General features: G+C 42.4%; 1 protein-coding gene across 1 annotated transcript in view; it reads right to left on the bottom strand.

Moving 5' to 3' along the window:
* DNAH5 (dynein axonemal heavy chain 5) overlaps positions 1 to 25,628 on the bottom strand; it is a 4,110,061-nt gene that overhangs the window by 663,315 nt on the left and 3,421,118 nt on the right. The window lies entirely within an intron of this gene.

The following is a 25,628-nucleotide window of genomic DNA, read 5'->3' as shown; positions in this document are numbered from 1 at the left end:
TGTCCCATAAAACTTCAGCCATTCAGGACCATCCCAATTAGTATGAGAGAAAGTCACCAAGTAGTGACATATGGAATATGTAGTGGTTAATGACTCAATACTAAAATGGTTCCATTTACAAAGTAAACCATTGGCAGGCTCTTTCTATAGAGTGATCATGTAAGTGGTCGGTCATGTCCGTAACACACTATTTTCCATTCAAAATAGAAAAAGGAGCATTAACTCTTCCACAGAAACTAATAATAACAAGCATTGGTAAAAGCAGCAGGTCTAGCCTCGGCAAGACGGTGCCAAGGCTATTTCTTTTTATTATTATTATTTATTTATTTTTAATCGCAAGCATATGCAACTAAAGCCACCACTTAAATATGGTCACCTTATGCTTGCAATACAAATTGTAAGTTTAAGAACACCCACAGATGTAGTTGTTTCACTAGTGACTTTTTTTTATGAACAAACCTTTCAGTTAATCCACACATTTCATTGGTATTCTCTTTGAAGGAGACAAGAATAAATCACAGCCTAACCTAATCATAGGCAGCCATAATCTTACAATGTTATTTAAAACACTTAATAAAATAAATGTTAAAAAGGATTGTAGGCAAAATTAAACACCGCTATTTAAAGATAACATAAAAACGAAATACATACTATGCACCAGCTTTGTCACTGAAAAGAAAGGAACTACTTTTATGCGGATGTGAACAGAGTGTTCAGGTTTTGTGCATTACTCAAAGTGAAGCAAGTCAAAGGGTAAAGTGGGGTGACTCACTGTTCCATGCTGTATGATATGGCAGGAGGAAGAATGTGAATGACCATTTAAAAGACCAATAAATGAAGGCAGATAATCAAAATTCCCTCACCATATGTATGGAAATTATTGGAAAAATAATAGTCTGAACATGCAACTAGAGGTGTCTCAAAGGCCAGGCATAAAATTAGCATAATGCTCAGAAAGGGGAAAAAAGCAGAACAAAAAGACAGATAAGGAACCTTCAAAATACTCTCAAGCCCTTCTGATCTTGTAGGCCACAGATAACCTTGTTTTGTCACTACAAAACATAATTATTTTGCCAGGCCATTTCTATGTGGCCCCTGGCACCTATAGGTAACTATGCAATCCCTGTAGCAGGTACCAGCGCTGACCCTGGAGCCACAGAAGCCAATCCTATTGGAAATTCTGTGAACTTCTATGCATCTCCTGTACTTAGGCTTTGACTTTCTGGGGCTAGTGAGCTCGAAAAATCTAATTTTAAAAGTGGGAGCTTGGTGTGAGGTAAAACGTAGATTTCAATTATCACTTGTATCGCTCACAATGAATTTAATGTCCGAACAGTGTTATTCTTAGAAAAAATAAAAATAAAAATTTCACATTAAGTAAAATACGCTTACTAACCTAAGATTGTTTTTGCATCATTAACTGTTTTGAATAATTGTAGCAGATATTCTTTATCTGAGTCTGCTCTCCCAGGTCTCCGGTATGGGTTAAAGAAATAGTACCATGGTAGGCTTAATTATTTGTTAGCTCTATTACTAAAGTGTAGCATCTGGTTAATAGGTCACAGATTGCGGTTTGTGGTTTTTTTTCACTGATGGCCTTTCAGCAGGCTTTCTATGGGAGCCAGACTGCATGGGCGCCTTCCTTGCCCAGTGGTAGTCACTCCTCTGTGTTGTTCATGGAAGCAGGTTTGGGCACCTGGGCAAGCAGAAAGGGCAGTAGTATTAAGAGGTTTGAGTCCTCATTACGGATCGAATATGTACTGTAATACAGTGTAAGGAACAGTAGAATACCACAGCTTAGGCTGCTCAATATGGTGCAGAGGGGGTGCGACCAATGAGGCTCCAACACCCTTATGCATGGATAAGGACATCCAGACAAACAAGGAAAGTTGAATTGAGAGTGATTTGGATGCTCTTGAGCCTTGATGGGTGTAGCAGCGAAGTTAAAAGGAACATGGATCCACATACTCAGATCAGTGATGCTCACGGTGAAAATCGTGAAGCTGCATCAGCATCAAGAATAATGGGCTCTTGGGTGTGGGTCAAGGGCTGTCATTCTGGGTCTCACGATGGCTCAGTGTCAACGGCCTATCTCGCAATAGTCAAGCAAGTACATAGGGGTAGTCAGCAGTGCTGGAGGCTTTGCCACCTATTTGGGTGTGATAAAAGATGTGCCTCAAAGCTTAATGGGGGTTTGGTGCAAAATTCATTGTTTTTTCCTGCCCAGACGATCAGGACTTTCAGATGCAGAATACTTTGGAAGTTTCACGGGCAGTAGCCATTCTGGATCCCATCTGTGTTTAAGGGAGCATACCCTTTCACATCAGCTAAGAAATCTTCATTGTGAGATGTAGAATGGGAGTTCCTAGTACGGTCCCGATCTTTTGGATGAAAGAGGCATCTTTTTTGCTGGAAGTTTGATACCATATCTTCAGTCTTTAAGGGTGGTTAAATCAGTAGGACTTCTATGTAGCATTTTAAGGCATGTGGGCAGCTGTAGTGAATAGCCACTTTCTATGGGAAGCAACAGATTTTTTTGTGTGCAAAATCTGTCCAGTGAACTTGTGTTTTTGCACATTTGAAATGTTGCTAAGTCACTAAATGAAGGCTTTGTGTGAGGGTGGATAGGAAATAAAGCTTTTTAGGCAGTTGTTTTGCAAGTGTTGTTTATTTAATAAACCAAGATTTGGGTGGCGAAAAGAAAATGAACAGAAGTCCACTGTCTTTGGTTCTCTTGAGAGGTTTACAGAAATAAACAAAATAACGTTCCACCAAAGCATCAGCATCTTCTGGCCTTAATTTCAATTATCGTCTTTCTCCTTACATATGCCTCTTTCAGGGAACTCCATCGGTATACCACAGAGAAAGAGGTTAAGTCCAGGTTAGTAAATTATACCAAGATAAAAACAGGGGCTTATGGCAGGATCTAGTTCTTTCCTTCTAAGCACAGGGACAGGTCCACCACCAATGGACAACGTTTTTTTCAACTTCTATCCCATCACCAGAGAGCTGGGATAGGAAATGTGAATAAAGACCTTGGTGTCTGTTTAATTACACTGGCTGTATTGTGCCGGATTGACATACAAGAAAACAAAGAAAGGAAACTAACAAAAAACAACAGTGCTGTTTAAGTGCCTTACCTAGCACTCTTAAGGATACTAATATCGGACTGTATCCTTTTTTGTAATGGGACGTGTCACCTATGTCTTTTACAGAGTGAAGATAGGAAAATCCTTCATCAACCCTCCCCCCATCCATTTAACAGACTCTGGCAGTCACCTGGATAGACACTGCCTTCCTGGGCTGTGGTGCTCGAAGTAGCTTCTACAGGAGCGGACCACCAATCCTGGTCCAAAATGTCGTCCTCCTCCTCCTCTGTGACCTTGCCTCCTTCTTTTGGCTCTTCATCTTCTAGCCCTCCTCCTTTGCCTCCATGTTCTGGTTCTCTCCACTGCTTCTTCTCCTCTTTGGAGCACCGTCTGCTCGGCGTTCTCTGTCCTGACTTTTGCTTCTCCTCGACTCCTCCTTGCTTAGGAGATGAGTCCTCCTTTAGTTTCCTTAGCTGTCTTTTTCTCTCCTCTTGCCCTTCGCCCTTTAGTGTTAGTCTCCTTTCTATGTTCCTTCTTTTTCCATCATGATGCCTGTTTTCTCTTTGTAGGTCTGCAGCTGACTGTGAGTGAATGGAGGAACTGCCCTGCTGCAGATTGCCTGGGAAAGGTAAGTCGTTTTCTTGTTTCCCTCCTTCCTCACAGGCTTCTGGCAAGAAAATCAGGGAGTTGCAATACCATTAGACCTAGAGTAGGTTACAGATTTAAATCATTACAGACATGCAAATTCTTCAAGGCCTCCACGCCATAACTAGGTGCTTAACTCTGGGATCTGCTCCACGCAATTCTCCAGGGAGAATTGCCTCGCGGGAAGCGCGGGGACCGCTATTTGGTGCTGGAGGAAAGGGCGTGCTCTGAGCCCCTTTAAGCATTTCATTGCGCTCCCACCTCGCAGGAAGCGCGGGGACCGCTGTTTGGAGCTGGAGGAAGAGGCGGGCTCTGAGCCCCTTTAAACATTCCATCACGCCCCACATCCCTGGAAGCGCGGGGACCGCTGTTTGGTGCTGGAGGAAGGGGCGGGCTCTGAGCCCCTTTAAACATTTTATCGCGCTCCCGGGGGCCGCTGTTTGGTGCTGGAGGAAGGGGTGGGCTCTGAGCCCCTTTAAACATTCCATCGCGCTCCCGCCTCGTAGGAAGCGCGGGGACCGTTGTTTGGTGCTGGAGGAAGGTGCGGGCTCTGAGTCCCTTTAAACATTCCATCACGCTCCCGCCTCGATGGAAGCACGGGGACCGCTGTTTGGTGCTGGAGGAAGGGGCAGACTCTGAGCCCCTTTGAACATTTTATTGCGCTCACGCCTCGCAGGACGCGTGCGGGCGGCGCCCGGGCAAAGGGAGGGGCCCATCCTTCCACCGTCATCGGCAGGAAGAAGCTGGGCCGCACCCCCCCCCCCAACATTCACTTTGTTTCATCTGGAGTTAATTGAACGTGTGTTTTCCAGGAAGCAGTTATAAGGAACTTGTACTTTGTTGGGGGGGGGGGGGGGAGTTTAGGCCTTCTGGCCCACAGGCCTAGGATCCTTTGTCCCCTCGTGGGGGTGGAACTTAACTATTGCGCTGCGTTGTTTTTGTTGCACAAAACACACGTTGAGGTTTGAAGGTATTGTTGATGTCCTTTCTCTTTTAGGAGGCGTGTGTGATTATTATTCAAAATGGTGAAAAGAAAGAACAGTCTCCAAAAGGGGGATGGCGGGCCGGGCACTTCAGTCTAATCTACTATTACTAGCTATTTATCCTCCGTAATTGGGGCTATTGAATCTGAACTGGAGCAACTGAAGAAAGGATTGGGGCTGTTCAAAAATCTGCCCAGCAGCCCCCTCTGGAACCTATTGTTCATATAATCACTAATTCAAAGGAGGGGTCACCTCTACTGGCTCCGTTTATCATTATTACACAATCTGCACACTGAGACATGCCCCCACAAGACTTATCCAAACCCTCTGTTCAAAGTGTTAATTGATCCTTGGAATGCTCCCAGGCACTTTCCCCCCCATCGAAGAAGAGGAGAGCGGCTAAAAGGTCCAAGAATATGAAAAAGATTTCAGGCCCTAAAAAGAGAATTCACATTTCACCGGCAATTAGTGCCAATGAATAAGTCATTTTGGTTTCAACTAACGAACACCCAAAAAACAATGATGCTTTCAGTGACTCCTTACTTAAATCCTTTTGTGCTACCCTAGAGGAGAAAGTTATTACTATGATTACTAAAAGACTTGACTGTTTTTGTAACAATGTGCTTAGTACTTTTGCCCAGTTATTTAATTCAGGAGTATCAAGTGAGGGAATGGTACCTAGCCGTGATGTGGTAACAAAAGAAAATTCATTACCTATATCGTCATCTCAAGGTTCCGGCACACCCTTGGCCAAATCCCCGGTCATATCTGTCCAAGGTAATGCTGTGAATGAGTTGCCGCAAGTAATCCCTAAAGAAGTTATCTCCCTTGGCTAAAATGTTCCCCTTTTAAATAAATCCATTAATCAAGCAGATTTATTGCACTTACCTCCTGATTGTATTCCTTATGTTCTGGTGTTAACAAACATGCCTCCTTTGGATAGTAACAAAAAAGAAGACACCCAAGCTTTGATTAGGAAGTCTGCTCACTGGCTGAAATCTAAATTCAAATCCAATTATCATCCAAATAATAAGATTCTTATGGCGCGCAGAGTGAAGCAGGTCGGCTACCGAAGAAAAGCAGATGACGAAGATTGTGTTGTAATTAATTTTGCTAACCCGTGTTCAGTTGATTACCTTCTGGCAAATTTAGATTATTCTGACATTTCAGATAATGGGATTCAAATACACTCCCTGTGCCATTTTTATGACCATTCCCTTTTTCCACAATGTTTTAGTGCTGTTCCAAGCAATCATAGTTCAGTCCCAGTTAGGCCATATGGTCAGGTAAATGCTCCTATTAGCAATTGTCCTTTGGCCTTTAATTCTCTTGACGAGAATGATTGACTTACGGTTACTGTAAGCCCGGGTCCTAAAAACTTGCTGAGATTAACGTCCGACGATGATCATGATGATTTTATACAGGAATAAAGAGAGAACATTTTTGATACCTCCCATTTTAATCATACTGATAAATCGGTGTTATACTTAGGACCAAAGCCCTCATCCTTGATCAGTTGGAACATTGTGGGGCTTCGATCTAAAATAAATAACCCGGATTGGACGGGTTTTATATCATCTTTTGACATAATTGGTCAAAAGATATGTTCCTTTTGGATGGGTACACAACTCTTTACCAGCCGGCATTAACTTCTTCAATGGGAAGAGCTCGAGGAGGTCTTTTAGTCCTTGTATCCCTACGACTACCATTATTGAAGGCATCCCTAATTTGGTCTTCACCTTATTTTATGATTGTCTTACTATCTATTAGGGGGTGTAAAGGTATTTTGATTTTAAACTTCTACAACAATGTCCCACGTGGCCTCCTTAAAGGAAACCTAGAGGACGTAGTGGACTTTATCGATTCTTCCATCGAATTACAGGATGAAGATTTAGTAGACTTATGGGTCAGTGATTTTAATACTCCCCTATGTTGGCAGGAACATTTAGGACTGTGTGCTATTCCCATTGAAGGCAGAGAGTTGTCAACCCATTTTATTCATTCACCTGAAGGAGAAGCTCTGAACTCCATTTTATGTAATTTTGATTTGGTTCATGTTAGGGAGAAAGTGGCACTAGATTCTTTAAATGTTCCAACATTCACAGGGAATTCGAAGGGGAGTACTATTGATTTTATTCTTATTGGCTCCCCTGATTATCATTTAATCAGCGATTTTAAGATAATCCCTCACTGTGCTAGTGACCACAATCCCTTATGTATTAATGTAGACTTAATCATTGATCTGGTTTCTAGGGATAAGGGATTGAGAAGAAACACCACTTTTCATACAAATTCTGGCCTATGTCTGAAATGGGGCAAAATAAACCCAATGACTTTCAATCAAGAAATTATAAGATCTAGGTTTGACTCCATTCATATTTGTTTATCCCAGCAGTCTCACCATGATCATATAGTGCAGGAATTTGAACTTTTAAGTAATGCTATTTCACATGCTCTTGTGGTGGACAGGCCTACTATGGGTTTGCCCGCCCATAGATGGTTTGATTCTGCGTGTTCAACTGCTCACAAAACATTAAAAGATGCCCTTAAAACAGTTCCTCCTTCCCGTTATTTAATTAAATTATCTAGGGCTGAGTATAAGGCCACCTTGGAAAAAAGGAAATCAGAAATAAGGTCTGAGGCGTGGGAAGAGTTACAGGCTGTGTCTGATCTGAAGGATACTTCAAAATTTTAGAAGGTGGTAAATCATTCATATTTCTCGGACAGTAACATTAATGTTGATGATTGTCTTATTGCAGGAGAGGTATGGTTGAATCATTTTAGGAAAGTATTTGATTCAGATAATGATTTTCTGACTAAGGAGGATAATATTACCAACCGGACCAACTCAGACCCTGATACAAATGCCCTAGATATTACATTTGATCTACATGAGATCCTTGGAGCTATTAATCATTCAAGACAAGGGAAGGCTCCTGGCCCTGACGGTGTTCCCGTTGATATCTTTAAATCTATGCCTAACCTTTGGGGTCCCCTAGTTACAAATGTCCTAAGAAGTGCTGTTAAAAGTAATATACCCTCTTCTTGGAAACTGGCAATTATTATTCCTATATTCAAAAAGGGCAATAGACAAGACCCTTCTTGTTACAGACCAATATCTTTGATTGATTCTATGGCCAAGATTCTGGGCAGTGTGATTTTATCTCGCCTGGAGGATTGGGTGCTAAAGGCACAGATTTTATCTCCAATTCAATTTGGTTTTAGACCCGGTTTGGGTACAGTTGAGCAAGTATTAAACTTGCATCTCATTCTTAGCAAATATTTAACTGCCACAAGGGAGTCAATTCATATGGCCTTTATTGATTTATCCAGCGCATTTGACTTGGTAAATAGGGAGAAGCTATGGCAAATCATGGAAACCCTGGGGTGCGATGAGACCCTATTGGAACTTCTAAAGCGTCTCCATATGGATTTAAAGGTTTCAGTTCAGTTTGGCCCACTGGGACAGAGAACAGCCCCCATTTCCTCATTTAGGGGAGTAAGACAGGGATGTATTTTAGCCCCTTTTCTTTTTCTGATATATATAAATGGGCTTTATGACTTTTTGATAAAAACTGGAAAGATGTACCAAAGATGGGCAAGAGATTGCTCCCAGTTCTATTATATGCAGACGATGCTGTACTTATTGCTCGCACTGCAAATGGTTTGCAAGGCCTGTTGGGCCTCTTTTTGAACTTCATGCCTGACCTTGATCTGAAAGTTAATTATTCTAAGACATTTGTTATGACATGTGGCCCCCGAAATACAAAATCTAAACAATTTCCTATGGGGGGCAATATCATTAATAAGGTGAGGAATTTTTGTTATTTAGGTATGCATATAAGTTCTTCCATGCTTTGGAATAATCACCTTAAATTTAAGACCCAACAAATGGCAAGGAACATTGAAGCGATTTTTCGTTTTACTCATAAACTTGGTCATAGACCGTCTTCTCAGATCATGAGGTTATATAATTCCAAGTGTGCCTCAGCAGCCCTATACGGGGCTGGTGTCTTGGGTCACATCAAAGTACCCACTCTCGAACGTATTGAGAATAAATTTATGCGCAGATTACTGATGGTACCCAAGTGTATAGCAAACATCATTAGCCACGAGGAGGTGGGCCAATGCTTTTTAGAGGACACAGTCTCTATTGCCCCCCTTTTGTTGTGGATTAGATGTTGGACGAATCCAGCGGCAAGTCTTGTGCAGGAATGTGTTACTAAGTGCATACAGTTGGCCAATTCAAACAGGATTCCCTGGCTCTCGTATTTGCGATCATCCTTTGACAAGCTGGGGCTTAGGTATATGTTTCAAGAACCACAACTGCTAACTACAACTGCAAGGTCTCTGTTGAAATCATGTCACTCTGAGCATACTTTAGACGTAAGACTTCATAGTTGTTTGAAACTGAAATCTTTAGATTCTTATACTCAGATTGTTACGGCCTCACATATAGAACCCTATTTGACTTGTGTTCATGTCCAAAAATATATCCTCTTTTAACTCTATTTAGACTGAATTTGATTAATTTTAAGGTGGCCTTTCCCAATCAGCGTATCTGGCAAAAAGACTTACCACCTTGCCCCTGTGATGCCAGTTCAAAGCAGAGTACTTACCACTTTTTTCTTTTTTGTTCCCTTTATGCTACCCCTAGAAAGGTTTTATCTTACCTATTTTACGTACATTAAGACCAATCCATTATAAGGAAGCCTTGATATATTTTCAGAAATGATCAAATGTCAAAATCTGTTTTCAGGTATTAAACTTTATTAGATCATCTATTTCTATTAGGAACCGGTATTAATATTTTGTAATTTATGAATCTATTTATGCAATTTTTTTTAAATCTGCTTGGTTTAAAATTGTATACTTCATATGTGGTTTAGAATAGTCATTTTTGATATGGAGTAAGGATTTCTATTATATTTTAGGGTATTTAAAAATTTTGATATTATATTTTATGATACCAGTAAATGTTTTGATAAGAAGTATGAGAATAGCTGTGAAAGAGGAATTTGGATTAGACTATTTTGTCCTATTTTTTGTAATCTATGTACGATGTGACGCCCGGGACATCTTGTTTGGGGTCAAGGGCAACAAGTTTTTATGTTTACTTTGTCCTTGGGACAAGTAGGCCCAACCCTCTGCAGCACAAACCCTTTGGCTGCCTGTTTACAGAGAGTGGAACTCTCTGCAGTTGAGGTAATGTGTTTCCAAAAGATAATGCTGTTCGAACTTGTATTTATGGTTCATTATTTGAAAGCCTTCATTATTAGGTTGAGTGCTGTAAATAAATGCTTTAAGGTCACACTTCACTACTGCTGTTGGTTCCAATACAAAAAAAACAAAACGTGTATACACATGTTTGAAAAGTGTAGGCTATGAGGCTAAGTATAATGCTCCCAGAATGCTCTCTGATTAGATGCAAATGAAGTGTCATTTAGTAAAATGTGTTGATGCATGCGAGTATTTCCCAAAAATATTTCTAATGGGAAAATCAGTGTAACCATTTTCAACACGAATATGGGAAGCATGAAAATAAACAAACACTGACAAAGCCAACTGGTCTGACATATTTTTATAAGTCTTTTAGTTTCATCAATGCGTGTCTTGTTTTGACATGGCTTTTGTAACACTTTATTGTTGTGGGAGCTACCAGGCCCTCAACATTGTAACAAACACTGGCAAAAACCCACCAAAAAGTTTTTGAACTCTAAAAGCACACGTTGCCACCAGTGGCATAACAAAGACCCCGCAGCCGCCCTCCAGGGGGCCCCTTCAGCCCAGCACCTGCCTTGAGTGAGTCTGGAGAGGGGGCTCCTCCATGTTCTTTGCAAAGGGGCACCCTCCAGTTTCGTTATGTCACTGATTGCCACTGTAGTTCCTGACACTGGACAAAACTACTTTGTGTGCCAATATGCTCCTTGTGGAAGAGCAGAATGAGATCACTCACAGTAAAGCCAGCCGAAAGAGAGAGAAATAGAAGTTTAATAAAAACAAAATGTCTTTGTTAACACCAGACCTAATTAGGGACCAAGACCCACATGTAGGTAGCTTTTTGCATGTCGCAAACAGCGACTTTCGCTGTTTGCGACGTGCAAAAAGCACATTGCGATGCACAAACCCAGTTTTGCGATTCAGTAACCTGGTTACCGAATCGCAAAACGGGTTTGCGACTCGCAATTAGGAAGGGGTGTTCCCTTCTTAATTGCGACTCGCAGTGCAATGTAGGATTGTTTTGTGACCGCGGGTGCAAACCAATCGCAGTTTGCACCCATTTCAAATGGGTGCTAACACTTTCGCAAAAGGGAAGGGGTCCCCATGGGACCCCTTCCTCATTGTGAATGTCACTGTAAACATTTTTTCAGAGCAGGCAGTGGTCCTGCGGACCAATGCCTGCTCTGAAAAAATGAAACGAAAACGTTTCATTTTTCGTTTTTGTAATGCATCTAGTTTTCCTTTAAGGAAGCAGTCACAGACATGGTGGTCTGCTGTCTCCAGCAGCCCACCATCCCTGTGAGGGCCACTATTGCAAGGGGGTCGCAAATTGCGACCCACCTCATGATTATTCACTAGGTGGGCGTTTGCGAAGCCCTTGCGAATCACAGATGGTGTCGGGGACACCATCCTACATTCGGATTTGCGAGTCGCAAATCTGAACCTACCTACATGTGGCCCCAAATTCTTAAAGAAAGTCACAAAAGTGCACCCATGGTATATGTCGTACCCCTATAAAATATTTGTGAACTGTATTTTAGCGTGGGTAAATATGCATGTGTAGATTTGCTCATGTGAAAATCTATTGAGCATTTGCAAGTTCATTTTCCCTCTGGCCACTTTCTTCCCAACCCTGGAAGAAGTTCTAATTCTGCCATTGTCGGGAGTAAATGTCCAGCCTTCCTTATTATGGGAAAATATAAGAGAGAAGCTGGTGAAAATCTTTACAACATGCAGGTTAGTAGGTTTGCAAACTCAAAGGCATTCCAGCCCTGGAACTATTGCTTACTGCTTCCTCCAGCCCCAGTATGCAGATCTGCAGAAAGGTGGCAAAATAAGGAAATTGCTACAGTAGGGATTGAAACTGCAAGAATTCAAGCCCTACTATGGTAGTAGCCCTGGCATAATCAGAGAGGCTATTATCAGAGCTCTTACATAATGAGATTGCTGCCATAATTTGTCGCCACACTACATGCCACCAAAGGGACAAGTAGATCTTTTTACAGGACAAGTAGATTTGAGAAGCAACCTGTCCCCTGGACAAGTAGATATTTTAATAAATTCCACACCCCTGATATGTGATTTTACCTGTACTTTTAAGGCAATTACCGAATAAAGATCTTTGACTGACTAGTAAAGCAATATAGATAGATTAAATATGTCAACTGGGTATATGCCAATCTAATCATGTTTTAAGGAAAGAGCACAAGGACTTTAGCACTGGTTAGCAGTGATAAAGTGTATATAATCACAAAAACAAAGTCCACAAAACAGGAGGCTGAAGGCAAAAAGTTAGGGGAAACCACATCAAGGATGCCAGGTCTAGCACCAACAATGTTAAGTGTAACTGATGAGATAACTAACTAAACAAACCTAGAAAACAGCGGACAAACCCAGAAAGGATTTTAATCTCATACCTCACAGATGTTAGTATTTACAGAAACATTTGGGCAACAAGACCTAATTGTGATTGTATTACGTAAAAAGTTATTTTCCTTAAAAGGAAGTAAATTTGTTACCCACTCAGGGTGGTATGCTTCTTTAAAGGAGTGCTGTTCACCCAGGGACCAAAGAAGGCTCTGTGATTTTCAGGTTTTGGGGGCCTGCTAGATGAGCTAATCGCCTTAATATTATTCAAGCGGACACAAGACAGTACACAATTATAATTTTGTTCTCTTATGCATCTACCTATAATGGCATTAAGGAGGCAGATTAAATAACTTTATTTAATACCCCCACTATATACAACATAAAAAAACTAATATACATTGTAATGGCCCTTCCTATTATTGTTAAGAGGAGGAGGAGCCTGGTGTTGGAGCCTCAGACTCCGACGCAAGGAGCACACAAGGTGGCTGCTGCCGTTGATTGCCGATTTGTGCCGCTCACCATACTCACAACTTCCTGCTGCCTCATGCCCTCCTGTGGCCCCCGCATCAACACATCTGGCCCTGTAGCCTCTCCTAGCCTGGCCTGGCCTGGCCTGGTCCAGCTCTCGGCGCACGAGGCAAGGCGGCACAGCAGGGAGTTTGTGCAACCTCAGGAGTCCGCCTCAGGTTCCATTGCAGAGGGAGCGTGGGACATCTCAGTAGTCTCCCACTCCTGCAATGGGCCCTGCTGACACGCAGCAGCAGCAGAAAAAGAAAAAGCGTCACAGCGGACCCCAGCACACCTATACCCAGTACTCAGCGCCTGCAGGACCCGGCACCTGGCAGCACAAGGAAGTGTACAGGTGTGTACGGTGCTGTGGTGCTGCTCTTAATTGCCGACTCCGGGCCCAGAAGTCCCCCCCACCCCCCTTAGCAGCCCTTCGGACACTTGATGCTGCGAACCCAGAATCAGGATACTGTCTAAAAAGCCAGGTAAGGATATAGCAAGGTAGGCATGAATACATACATACTACATAACTGAACGTACTGCCAGCGCTCAGAGGAAGAAACAGGGGAAGAGAGGGGTATTGTAGGCCCAGAAGGTAGCGAAGGCCCCAAGGCCCCCCGGACAGCTTAGAAGTCACAGTGGTTGGCTCCTCTGTTCCATAATCAGTTATAGCTATATAGCATCAGCACGACAAGAGGAGCAGTAGGAGAGGGGCAGCAGAGGCGGTGAGATGCTGTGGGGTACCTTCCACAGTCCAGGTTGAGACCTGTGGTCTGCAGAAGTGACCTACCTAGGAGCCGGTGTGGCTTCCAGAACCAGGTGTGCTTCCTCACTCTACTGTATACGCTGGTTGCCCAGGAACATAGAGGTACAGCATTTGGAATCAGCTCCCCTCCATCTGTTAACCCTCTTCTTCAACTACTCATCCCTGACAGCAAAGCGTGCTTGTGCTCCTCCCCCACTCTCCAGCTGCTAAAATACACACATGGGAAGGTGAGGAGGCATCCAAAGGCTCATCTATAAGAAGTATATGTTTGTGCCCCATTCCCCCCCCCCCCCCCCAACAGGAGGGGCAAGGCAGTGCTTATCTGAGAGAAGATTGAAGTGTCAAAGCCGCCCCTAGAAGGTTATCGATATTCTAAGAACAAAACCGCTCAAGTTGACAGGTACCCTGAGATCTGGCAAGGTCAGACAACAATTTTCGCAGAAAAGCAGGAATCAAAAAAAGCCCTTAAGAAAGATTAGGATTGATGGTGTGTTAGCCAACATGACAAAGGCAAGCACAGGGTGGATTAGTCCACTGATATTGCCTATCCAAACACTCTTTGAGAAGACAAACCATGCCAGTGCTAATAAATGTACATTTTTAAAGGACCCAGCTGCAGTCTATATCCAATACCAGAAAACATTGAGGACCTGACAACTCCACTGATGTTTCAGAAGTCGGTATCAACAAAGCACTTTCTGACCACTGATCCAATTTATACTCAGAATAGGTTGTGCAAGCAACAGCTGCAGTAACAAGTGAAATGTCAGGGGGAAACATCAATATGACACAGGCTCAGGTCCACGTCCCAAACCGACAACATTCAACGCCAAAGCCTGAGAAGAAACTGGTCTCTATTCGGTCTCCTATACAGGAGAACAACATCAAGTACTAATAACTCAGTTGAAGAGGCTGATAATTCCCAGATACATTAAATCTCAGTAACTAGTAACACAGATCTTTTACAAGCAATGGAGGTCAGGACCATCAATTTGGTGGGTAACCATGAAGAATGCAAGCATTCTATTATAGAAATCTCAAGTCACCTTGATGTGACTGCCCAATCAGACCCAAGAGCAAAAACCAAGCCGTCAAGACAAGTTTCAATGTCCTCAACGCAGGTCCAGGCAGGCAATACACAATTAAAGGCAAGCATTGCTATGAATGATGCCTGTGTGGGCACCCAGAGCAGTAAGAAACACGAACTCTTAAAGGTGGAGAGTATCTCAAGTTTACACTCCTGCCCATTAGATATTTTACAAACCTCAATGTCAGCGCTCAACATGCAACTAGACAAATTGTGACAAAAAATAACATCCAAATAACAGAGGGAACAAACAACGCTACAAACCCACAAAACAATGACTTGGGTATGCCAGAATATTTTCCAGCTTCATCTATGTCCTCCCAGGAATTGGAGAGTCATCAAGTCGTTTTAATAACTCGGTATGCTTCACAAGGCCAGCAGGGAATTATGAATAGAGGCAACATCATGAGGATGCTTGCCATTATACCCACATTGAAACATATTAAATCATCAGACTTGTTATCAGTCAAATTCATAAACAGTGAGGATAACAGTCAGCTGGAGCAAACCCTTACTACATGGAGAACAAAAGACATAGGGCTCCTAATTAATAGGGCAACTCATCAGTTTGAAGCATGGGGGATAGCACTCCTGAAACCCATAAAACCACGCTACCCTGCACCTTTTCTAAAACCGAGACTCTCTTCTTTGTATACATTGATTCCTACAAAGTGCTTGTGGCCCAACTGGAATAAGCACACAATCAGAAACTAAACAGCTACCGGACATGGACCAAGACCAATGGCACTAGCTTGCTTCAGCCATAAACGCTCCAAGAAATGAGTGCCTTCCAATGCAAGTGACAAGTAAACCCAAGGGAGAACTCCCAACACAATCAACAAGCAAAACCCAGGAAAGTACATTATGCATCCTCTCTTGGAACATCGCAGGAGTGAAATACACACTCAGTGATGTATACCCACAGCAAACGGGGGGAAATTTGAGATTATCACACTTCAAGAGACTTGGCTGACTAACCCAGTCCAGATATCTGGCTACATCCTCCATCCCATCTAGGCAAGGAAATAACATCAATTTGGGTAACCAAAAAGAGGCCTTGCTGTATACGTGTCAACAGCACTAAAGGTCACCACTGAGCAACTATCTATCCCCGGTCCAAATTTACAAGTAGTCAAGTTTCACACGTAACATAAACAGTTTACAAAATTGGTAATGCTATTTAATGTTTATGCGCACTCTAATGTACAAAAAAACACACTTTTCAAAAAACCAATCTATGAGATAATGGAAATAAGGTTTAGGAGTCTTACCTGGGAAATACTGTGACTGGTGACTTTAATATAAATGTACTATACACCCCAGATAAAGCTGAGCACTTAAAAGCTGAGAGCACAATTTGAGTGGTTCTGCCACAGGCCAGTCACTCAGGAAAATGTCCTGACTCCTCCAACTGGAAAGAACTGGTCACTGCAATGGAACATCTGGGCTTGACAGTAATCAACCGTAGAACCCAGGATGACAATCCCCCCAGGTTTACGCATTTCGGTACAAATTAAAGATCAGTATTAAAGTATACAATCCTCTCTCTGCCACTATTAAAACACCTAAGGAAATACATAGTCAAATACACAACGGAAAGCGACAACTTGTATCAGCACCTGGAGCTGAATTTGCACCCTCCAGGACACATGGAAATAGGAAAGCTAAACACAATCAATCTTAAGTGCTTAAGATAGACCCATCATTCTCTATCAAGGTTGGTCATCAAAGCAAAAGACATACTGGAGTCCAGCAGAGCATCTAATACTACATTAATGGAAGCTTGGACATCCTTCTCAATAAATCTGCTAATATGTGGTCCCGTTCAAAAATCCCATCAGGAGGGAAGCGGTCAAGAGTACAGATCACCTAATGAGGAAGTCCTTTACCTTGAGAAATGAGCAAAGACGGACAGTTAGAAATGCTAGAAAACCCAGCGCCTCAAATCACACATTTGACTAAGACATTCACTGAGGGCCCGCAAACCAGGAACCTGGAACAAGAAAATAGCAGTGACCTGTGGGATACATCCAACAGACACAACACCCCAGATTGTTCTCCTGCTCCAGTCACTCAATATTACACATCAGTGAAGGTGGTGAAAATTATATGGCCAGGAAAAACAGGGCTCAACCCGAGTACTGGCCAAACACGTTATCGGCATTATACAATGAGGTGGAAGGAATGGGTACAACCCAAATAGCTGGAGAGGGGCAATAATAAACCCAGTCTTCAAGGGTGGAGATCGGTCTCATCCCACCAACTACAGGCTGATTGCTCTTATCGATTCATAAGCCAAATACTATGCAACGCTAATTCTGGTGGGCATACTTGAATGGTCAAACATCAATAACCTTGTCCCCATCAATCAGACAGGATTATGGAGAGGATTCCGAATCACTACAAATATTCTAGGCATGACAGCAATTGCAGACAAATGAAAGTGCTTAAGGAAAACGCTCCATCAATGCTCTATAGATTTTAAAGCAGAGTTTGATTGTGTGGACCAAGAGCTTCTGTGGGGAAACGTAGGCAATAGGGGCTCCAAAATAGAATACTGCACGCCAGCGAGCAGTTATACCCACACAATTGGATTCAAGTTCAACTGGCGAACGGTTCAAGACTCTTGAGGCCAATTCCAACAGAAGTCGGCCTCAAACAAGGGCGTGTTTTAGCTCTGCATTTGTTCAACTTGTTTATGGCTGATTCGTCCCTAAAGCTTGATCAGGTAAACCCCCATCCACCGTGATTGGGTCCATTAATTATGACCCACCTCCCTTACACAGATGATATTGTCTTACTTAACCAAACAAGAGTGGGACTGCAGCGATCACTCACAGAATTAGGAGAACACACCAATGCCAATAAATTAGAAATAAACACAACTAGAACAAAAATATCCACATGGAATCGACATGGCCCTCCACTCAAGATCAAGTTGGGAGACAAGATCTTAGAGGAACCCAGCAGTTATAAATACTTGGGCATAGACAAAAAATTTAACTTTCAAGCACACAAGCTGTATCTTGTGAGGAAAGGAAATGCACTGGGTCGTGCGCTCTGTACCCTTGCTAAGAAGTTGGATGGTTCCTCTTTTAAACCACTACTAGTAGTTATTGTGGCTAAATTACTACCAACTGTGGTTTATGCAAGTGCTGTCATGCACTGAAAAGATGCTTCAATCCTGGACAAATTGCAAACAAACATGTGCAAGTTACTTTTTTGTCTGCCGCAGAATGCCTCACCAGCACAAGTCCACTTGGAATTCAGACTCATGCAACAAACCCCTGGGAGATGTTATGCCACTATTTTAAGCATGGTACAAAATATGGTCAAACCAAAGTATCCTGCTTCATAATGCCTTATGGAAGTCGTTGGAAAAGGATCCTTGATCTGTCTATCGGAAATGCCTCTGGCCAGCATTGAAAGAAACAAACACAATAGACTTTTGGAATTTGAAATTACCTTACCCTGCTTTTTGCCACACAACAAATTAAGTTGCAAAAATGCATTCATTCATAAATGACAAGCACACAGTGACCAGATGCATGCATGCCTGCATGGTAATTCAATCTTACTGCAGCCCCAAGCCAGCAGCATATTTAAACATGACATACTCTGTCTAAGAAAGCTGATGGCTATCCGATTGGTGCTTTGCTATCCTTCGCCGACCAACCATCATGGAATCACATCTGCCCAAGTCATGTAGGTCATGCGGCGCCGTATAGGAAGACATTAGCCACGTGGTTTGCAAATGGCCATTTTTAAAAAATGCTCAGATTTTATTACTGAAAAATATTTTTTATGACAGGGGCATCAGAACGTGTAGAATGCCCATAATATAAAAACCTTAATCCTTCTGATCGTCAGATTAATTGCAATTTGATTAAATTCATGGTTTTATATGATTTATTTTTTAATGAAACATCTTATCACTGGATAAAATCTTTCACCTAGGTTTATGCACTAATACTCCATTCAAGTTAGGATGATTTATAGATTCATCAGCACTATGGCACCTTATAGACGATCACTCTTCTCAGCTGTCCAAACATTACTAATCCTATGGCATATAATTTGTCTGATTTCCAGCCTAATAAGAAATTGGTGAAATGTATCCCTACATGACGGAGTAACCTTACAATTTCATATGACTGTTGTCAATGATTTGCTGATTTACCATGAGATGTGTAGGAAGACTCGGGCAAAGTTGAATATATAATTTTATGAAAACACTAGTAAATAGTTCCGATATTTTTAAGATTTTATGTGCTTATATGTTTTGGTATTTGGTAACATTGTGATGGTTTTTATTGTCTTAAAACAATACAAATGTAATTTATTATACTTAATAGCTACCATGGACTTGCTTCAAGGATGAGGAGCTGCCAACAGCATGTCATCTGGTGTGGGTTATGAGACATTTTGCTATTACAAGGGAATGTCTCTATACTCTAAAAAAAAAAAAAAATGATTAGCACATTTCCACAGTGGTAATATGTTAGAAACGGGGTTTCTGGTTGGCAGAGATATGCACCCTGTCAAAGCAGGAACCACATTCCTAGTCAGGGTCAGTCAAATACACACCATAAATTAACCTGTGTTCACTCTCTGGTAGCTTGCCACAGAGCAGGAAGACAGGCTTAACTTAAGAAGCAATGTGTAAAGTATTTGTGTAACACTTCAAACAGTAACACATTAAAACACCACAAAAGATTCCATACAGGATAGAAACAGAGTATATTTATGAACAAAACAAGACCAAACCAACAAAAATCCAAAAAGTAGAAGTTGAGATATGACTTTTTAAAGAATTAACTCAAATGTAGTGCTTAAAAGCATAAAGCGCCAACTAGGGCTATCTGGTTGCGTTACACTGGGTTAAATCCAAAAGCTCAGGCCGACCGCCATGGAGCACAGGTGGGATACGGTCCCAGACAAGTCGTGTTGAAGTTTTACCTTCTCAAGAATTGAGCCAAGAGTCCTGTTTGATTGAAAGAAGTCTGTCGGGGGAAAGGAGAGAGTTGCTGGTGGTGTCAGTGGGTGCAAGGTGTTGGAGTGGTACCACAGACAGGCAGACTTGAACCTTGCGATGCTTGCTGTTTGAAGAGATGAACTTGTGGTGGCCCACACTGTTTCTTCAAGCGAGCAGTGCAGTTCTGAATCGAAAGCAAAAGCCCAAAAGATGGATTTCAGAAGCCCAAAACCACTTCCAAGGGTCCAGGACTTGAATGACGCCTCTTGGGCATCAGGAGCTTGATGAAGGTGGGTCCAGGAGCTGTGGGTAATGGGTTGTACGTCTTTTGTGTCCCTGAGACTTTAGAAAAACAGGAGGCAAGTCAGCTTACCCTTTGAGTCACTCTGGTTCAGGGTTCAGGTGATGTGGCTCCAGTCCTTCTCACCCAGGCACGGAGGTCAGCAGGCAGCACAGCAAGAAAGCAGTTCTTGTAGAGCAGTAGTCCAGCAGAGTGGCAGTCCTTGTAGCAACACAGCAGTCCTTCATGGCAGAGTATCCACAGGTCCAGAAGTGTAGTGAGTTGGTAGGGTCAGAAATCCAGTTCTTATAACCAGTGGTGCCTTTGAAGTGGGAGAGATAGGCTGCAGGCATAACACCAGGAAAAGTGACATTTTCAAAATTGAAAAATACATCCAACTTTACCATGAAAGAGGATTTATCATTACAATACTATAAGTACTAAACATGACAGCTCTACTCCTTCCCAATCAGGAAGTAATCAGAAATAAAATGTAATAAAGAATCCCCAATGTTATCTTATGAGAGGGGTAGGCCTCACAGTAGTGAAAAATGAATTTGGGAGTTTTTCACTACCAGGACATGTAAAACTTAAAAGTACATGTCCTGCCTTCTACCTACACTGCACCGTACCCTTTGGGCTATCTGGAGCCTACCTTAGGGGTGACATATGTGTAATAAAAGGGGAGTTTAAGGCTTGGCATGGTAGTGGAACACTGCATTCAGACTGCAATGGCAGGCCTGGGGCATGTTTTAAAGTGCTACTTAAGTGTTTGGCACAAGCAGTGCTGCCACAGGCCCACTAGTAGCATTTAATTTTTTTTATTTCATTTAACTTTATTTCGGTGAGTAAAAACAAACCATTAAAGTACAATACACAACAAAGAAAGAAAGGACTTCTAAAAACACGAAGGTAATAAAAACATAGGTAAAAGTACAGTTAAAAAAGGGGCAAGACAGGTTGTTAAGAAACAAACAAGAAATAAGCAGTCAGATAAACATCACTTAATATAGTAAAAGGCAGTACTCAAAAATGAAAATAGTTCCATGGATCAGCACTAGTTAAAAATATAATACACCAATATCTGTATACTGTGGAGCAATCACACATCCAATTTGATAAATATAAATAGATAAGTCTAAAAATTTAAAAATTAGTTCCCCACTCTTGCTCCTTGAAATTGCTGAACTCGGATATCATAATAATATAAGAATTTTCCCCTTTCCCTGATTTTCATTTAAAAATTCTCATAAAATAAGGGAACAGTTCCATAGGTCTATAAATAATCCATAAGGAATCAAGCCAAAATCCATGTCCTGTACAGAGAAAAACTACAATCATACATCCAAATTGGAAAAATATACATAAATAGGACTAAACAGTAACTACACCATTTTATCCCTTAAACTTGCTAATCTCAACCTCCAGATAGACTCGAGAAAACTTGCCACTGGTAGAGCTATCTTGACGGACGAGTCGCTTTTTAAAATTCTCTCAGCATGGAGACAGGATCTAGCTCCTAATTGTTTAAGAAGCGGGATAAGCCAAAGTGCTCTTTGTTTGTGATATGCTTGACAGTGGAAAAAAACGTGTGAAACAGTTTCTACATCTTTACAACCCATAGGGCAACCTTTAGATCTATTAGTTGAACTGGACAATTTGTATGTAAGGCAACACAGGGGGAGGGACCCAATCCTAAACCTAATAAAGAGGTCACGAGCAAATGGAGATAACTTTGCATCCAAAAAGGGCTCAAATTTGTAATGGCATTTGACAAGTAAAAAATTGTCGGACATGGACAATGGGATCGAACCAGCAAATTGCCCAACCTGAACATTATGCCAATAAGCATCCTTTAACAGCTGTGCAGCATTTTTAGGAATAGAAATAGGATCATGCCAATAGGAACCTAACCCCAGACGGGAAAAAGATTGTTCAACGAATACACACCATTTAGGTTTGATACTAAAATCACGGCCCACCACATTTAAGAGGCCACACCGAAAAGGGGTTAGGGCATCAGTTGTCCACAGCCGAATCCAAAACAGCAGGGGCCTTAGGGCAGCAATCTGTGAAATTGAGAAAAGATTTAGGTCCAAGTGAATGGGCAAGGATGGGGTACTCGATGGAACTTTTAGCATCATTTTTAAAAACTGGTTTTCCGTGCTAGCCAGATTCGCCAAATTACAATGGCCCCAAAGTTCGGCTCCATATAGGGCGGCCCCCCTAGCTTGAACTTTGTATATTTCCAGTGCAGGAGATATTGCAAATTTCGGGGAACTAGAGGCAAATCTGACAATTCCACCTGCCCTCTGCTTCAGGCATAATAAGGATTTATGGCGCTGGGCATGCCAAAGATGTGAATCTTCCACTTTGATACCAAGATAATCAAAGGTGCCCACCCTTTCCAAAGGGACATCATCTAAATATACAGGCCTCTTTATTTTTTTTCTACTATCTCCAAAAACCATGTATTTTGTTTTTGCTGAATTAATTGATAACCCATGATCAGTGCAAAACTCCAGAAATCTGGAGAGCAGCCTAGAAAGGCCCATGGCAGTACGTGATAGCAAGAGGGTATCATCTGCAAACAGAAGACAGGGGATCTTCTGCCCGCCCAGGCTAGGGGCGTCACTTTGACAGTCTAAGAGATATGGCAAACAGGCATTAATAAACAAAAGAAATAAGGTGGGCGCCAAAACACAGCCTTGCCTCACGCCCCGTGTAGTTGGGAAAGCAGGGGTTAAATCGCCAATGGTACCCCAGCGGACTTTAGCACAATTATCAGAATAAAGATCCTTAATAATATTAATCATGGAACCCGGAACACCGGTAGTACTAAGGACCTCCCAAAGCTTGGCACGCGGGACCAGGTCAAACGCAGACTTCAAGTCAACAAAGGCCACAAATAAGTGGCCTTTGTCTGCGTCTACCGTCTTCCACTTGATGGTGGTAAATCGGAAGATCTGATCGATAGTGCTGATCTTGTCCCTAAATCCTGCCTGGAGATGGCTTAAGACCTGGTTTTTCATTATCCATTGTTTTAATCTAGTTAGCAACTGGTACGACAAGATTTTCTGCAAGTTGTCTAATAGACTAATAGGCCTATAATTCCCAGGGGAGCTCTTGTCTCCTTTTTTATGAACAGGGACAATAATCGCCATCTTCCACGAGAGTGGATAGGATCAAGATGTCATGGCTATGTTTGATACCCTGTTTATATAAGGGGTCCACACAGATAGGTCTGATTTGTACAGATCAGAGGGAATACCATCTTGGCCAGGGGCCCTACCAGATCTTTGAGCGCAAATTGCCATCTCGGTTTCTTTTAGGGTGAAGGGCGGCATTTCGGGCTGGCACAGTGCATAATCTATGGGAGTATCATAGGGCTCTGTCCGAGAGCCATACAGTTCACGAAAGTAAGAAAGCCAAATTCCTGGGTCGATATGACATTCAGTAGTGGGTGACAGGCCTGGATCGCTACGCGCAACCAAAGTCCAAAAGAATTTGGCGTCGCGAGAGCTAGCAGCCTCCGCCAAACACTCCCATAAATGCTCCTCATATTTGAGTTTTGATAGAGTGAGAGTAGACCCATAGTTCTTTCTCGCATGTGTAATGTCGTCCCGATTCTTTGCCTTTAAGGCTTCAGATAAAAGATGCTTGGCCACCCGACACTCTTTGTCAAACCATTTGCACCTAGGAACAGAAGATTTTGTTTGGGATTTGGCAGGTTTAGTGAAAAGCTCCTTAAGTTCCGCAAAAAACCCCACATGGGCGGACAAAATTTCTGAAGGAGATAATGCAATGGAGACCTCAAAAAGTTGGTGACGGGACATCATAATGTCAAGCTTATGGTTCAGTAAGTCGGATTTCAAAAAAGAGGGCCACTTTACCGCAAGCTTATTAGTGGAAGGTTTTGACAGAACACTTCGGCCAGGCAAACCAGTGGGTAGGTCAAACAGGGCTACGTTATATGCAATTTGCAGGGGGGCGTGGTCACTTGTACGAGGAAGACCCACCTCTACATTAGTTATAAAGTGCCAAACTCGTAAGTCCAAGATGACATAATCCAAGCAGCTACTATAATTACCTCTAAAAAAAAGTGGGCCTAGCAGGGTTATCATTTGGAAATCGGCCATTTCCAAAACGGAGGCCGTAAGTAAGTGCAAGGTCTATTATCTGAGACACCCTAGAGGAAGGAGAAAGTGGCGTAGGATGAAGTTGGAGTGGGGGAATGTTCCACACTACGTCCTCATCCTGAGTGGACTCAGCAAAAGCTGAGCCAAACTCAATTTGGGCGTTAAGATCACCAGCAATGATGACTCGGTAATTAGAATGGAATTCTGACAAAACATTATGCAAGCGATAAATGGTATCAGACTGCTGGTTAATGGCGCCTGGACGGTTATAGATGTTAATACACAGCACAGGGGTACTAGACCTAGGCTGTATTACTATGGCTAAAATATGACAAGAATCAACAGGAATTTCCTTGACCCTGACCCTCTCAGACATCTTGACCCAGATACATAGACCCCCAACCGCCCTTCCCCTGGGGGATTGAATTGCCTTTTTTATAAAAGAACGATAACCTTGCCTATACATACCACCCATAGCCCAAGTTTCCTGGAACATACAGATAGAGTAAGATTCCACAAAAGCCCCCCACTCCGGATCAGGCAGTTTGCTCTTAATACCCGCCACATTCCAGGACAGCAAATACCCTTCAGAAGTTGGAGTATTACAAGTGAGCGTACCAAAATCAGAATCCATAATTAGTTTAGAATTAACTATAGGAGTACAGAAAGAAGCACTTGGGTTAGGACCACCTGGGCTGATTAAAGGTCTTTGAGACAGTACAAGTGGAACACAAGTTATGCAGTGATTAGGGAAGAGTAGTCAATCAATATCGGATATATCCCCTATATTGGCGGGGTCTTGAGTACCACTATGTTTAGGATTATGAGCCAAGGCAGCCCCATCAACCGGGAAAGGCAACAAGCCAGACTTAGGGGCAGGAACTGGAACACTGCAGGGGCTTCCCTTGGGCCTAAGAGGATGTGCAGGCATGATCTCGTGGCCAATAGCAGGCAGGCGTTCGCGGAAATGTATATCAAAATCAGTTTTTAGCGTATTGCGAGCTTCCATCTGCAAAAGTCCCCTAACTAATTCGGGGTTAGTGAGGTTAATTTTGATGGTATCACGGCCACCGGGACAACCACGTACTCGAGTAGCAAAAACAATATCAGAATGAATGATAGAAGCACAGCCCCTGGTATGACGAATCCAATATACCACCTTGTTGACAAGGGAGGAGGTATCTTCTCTGATATGGGATGTAAGAGGAGGAACATTGCACAAATAAATACAATTAGAGTTAGCCACGTGAATAGAAGGGGCCACAACTTGACCAAAGTCAAAAGAGGAGGGAACTGAACGTACTGCCAAGGTGGCCGGGTGGATCCTATGGCCTGGCTTATTAGTGGGGCCCTTGTTGTGGACCTCACTTGTTGAAGAAATAAGAGGCAGTGCAACCGGGCCCAAAGGACAGGAAGATTGTACCGGCACAGGAATCGAAGTACGTTGAGGAGGTGAATCAAATTTTTTTAGGAGATTGAGGACCTCAAACAATATACCCTTTAGCTCCCCAACTTCACGTTTTAAGGTAGAGACTATTGTTAGTACGTCTTCTCCTAAAGAATCACA

Source organism: Pleurodeles waltl, chromosome 2_2 (genome assembly GCF_031143425.1).
Source record: "Pleurodeles waltl isolate 20211129_DDA chromosome 2_2, aPleWal1.hap1.20221129, whole genome shotgun sequence".
In the NCBI taxonomy this organism is placed as follows: domain Eukaryota; kingdom Metazoa; phylum Chordata; class Amphibia; order Caudata; family Salamandridae; genus Pleurodeles; species Pleurodeles waltl.
This window is presented reverse-complemented; position numbering and strand designations above follow the sequence as displayed.